Here is a 2,500-nt window from a genome sequence, read left to right as displayed (position 1 = left end):
AACAGCAAGGAAGGAAGGAGGAAGGAATTAGGAGGAATAAGGGAGAAGGAATTAGAAGTTTCAGAAGGAAAGTGATGGAGAAAGAAAGAAGAATAATGTCAAAGAGATGAAGAAAAAGAGGGTGAAGAGAAAGAGGAAGAAGCAAGGAGAAAAAGAAGAATTGTAACGTGAAGGAGATGAAGAAGATGAAGAAAAAGAGAAAGATTAATAATAATTATGAAAAGAAGAAGAAAAAATCAAGAAAAATAAGAAAAATAATAAGAAGGAGAAACAAAAGAAAGAATAGGGAGAGGAACAAAAGAAATAGGTGAAGAATAAAAAGAATAAAATACATCAATAAAGAAAAATGAAGAAAATAGAAAAAAGAAGGAGAAAGGGACGAAGAAGAAGAGAAAGAAGAAGGAGAGAGAGAGAGAGAGAGAGGGAGAGAGAGAGAGAGAGAGAGAGAGAGAGAGAGAGAGAGAGAGAGAGAGAGAGAGAGAGAGAGACAGAGAGAGAGAGAGAGAGAGAGAGAAAGAGAGAGAGAGAGAGAGAGAGAGAGAGAGAGAGAGAGAGAGAGAGAGAGAGTGAGAGAGAGAGAGAGAGAGAGAATGAAAGAAAGAGGAGGAAAGAGGAAAAAGAGAAAATGAGAAAGACGAGGGGGATTGAAAAAATAGATAAATGGAGACAGACAGACAGATAAATAGATTGACTGGCAGGTAGACAGACAGGAAGACAGACATAAGGAGAAATAGATAGGCAGAAAGATGTATATGTGGATAGATAGATGAATAAATGAATAGATAAACGAATCCATAAATTAGATAGTCAGATCTAGATAAATATTGCCATTTTTAACAAGGCAATTTTGATTCGGTGCAAAACACATTAGCGTTTGATTAATGGTATATTAAGCAATTTATCTTTTCATGGTCTATACCGCTGGTTAATTATCTTATACTTCAGTCATGTACTACTTTCTCTTGTCATCAGCGGAAAGATAAGAAAATCAGAATAAACTCACGAAAGGATTATTTTTTTTATTTAGATTTTCCTTCTATTTTAAACTTTTGATACTTCATGAATGATCATTGCAGTAAGAAATAACATATCTTTAATAAGAATAACATAAAAATAACATAATAGATATAGATAACATAAAAAGAAATAACATATCCTAACATATATTTTTCTCTCATCTGCAAGAAAAGCATCTCGCAATAAACACAACCAATGTAGCATGTTTTTTATCCACTTTCCGTTACCATGACAACCGCAAAGATAAATCGGCCATTTCTAGACGTATTTTGCCATCCCGTGTTCAGTGAGATGGCGAGCAGCAACTTGAATTGACAGTGGCTTTTAAATTTTACAGTGCTTTGAGCCATCCTGCAAGCACTATGGGGAAAGCGGGTGCTAGTCCGTCTCTTTGCATATCTGTTGCTTTTTTTTCTCTCTCTCAGCTCTTTTTTCCTAAATATATTCCTCTCTCCTTTTCGTTCCGTCTCGGGTTCTCTCTCTCTCTCTCTCTCTCTCTCTCTCTCTTTCCTTCTTTCTCTCTCTCTTTCCTTCTTTCTCTCTCTCTTTCCTTCTTTCTCTCTCTCTCTCACTCTCTCTCTCTCCTTCTTTCTCTCTCTCTCTCTCTCTTTCCTTCTTTCTCTCTCTCTTTCCTTCTTTCTCTCACTCTCTCTCTCTCTCTCTCTCCTTCTTTCTCTCTCTCTCTCTCTCTTTCCTTCTTTCTCTCTCTCTCTCTAACTCTCTCTGTCTCTTTCTCTCTCTATCATTTTCACCTTTCTCTTTTTCTCTTAATTCTAATCTTGCGTTCTATCCTCCACCCGCTCTCTTTCTCTCCCTCCCCTCTCATTCTTTCTTATTTTCCATCCGCCCTTCTCTCACTCGCTAGCCTGCTCACCCCACTCTTCTCTCTCTTTCTGTCTGTCTGTTTGTATCTCTCTCTCTCTCTCATCTCTCATTCTCTCCCTCCCTCCCTTCCTCTCTCTCGTTTTCTCTCTCTCCTTCTGTCTCGTTTTCTCTCTCTCTTTCTCTCTCAATCTCATTCTCTCCCTCCCTTCCTCTCTCACTCTCCCTCACTCTCGTTTCCTCTCTCTCTTTCTCTCTCAATCTCATTCTCTCCCTCCCTCTCTCTCTCTCTCTCACTCTTAGTAAGATTCCTCTCTTGCTATGGCAGAGGGATAAATACCTTGCAGATACACAAAGGGAATACACACAGGAAAAGGAATAAAAGGAGGAAGTGGAGGAAGAAGATAATGGTGAAGGATGGAAAAGGGAAGGAGAGGAGAGCAGAGAAGAAAAGGAGATGCAAAAGTAGGAAAAGAAAATGCTCAAGAAGGGGAAACATGAAGGGGAGGAAAACGAAGAGCAAACGATGAACAGAAGGGATCGCAAAATGCATATATATATATATATATATATATATATATATATATATATATATATATATATATATATATATATATATATATTTTTATATATACATGTATATGTATATTATATATATATA

The sequence above is a fragment of the Penaeus vannamei genome, chromosome 19 (genome assembly GCF_042767895.1).
Source record: "Penaeus vannamei isolate JL-2024 chromosome 19, ASM4276789v1, whole genome shotgun sequence".
Classification (NCBI taxonomy): domain Eukaryota; kingdom Metazoa; phylum Arthropoda; class Malacostraca; order Decapoda; family Penaeidae; genus Penaeus; species Penaeus vannamei.
Note: the sequence above shows the minus strand (reverse complement) of the source record.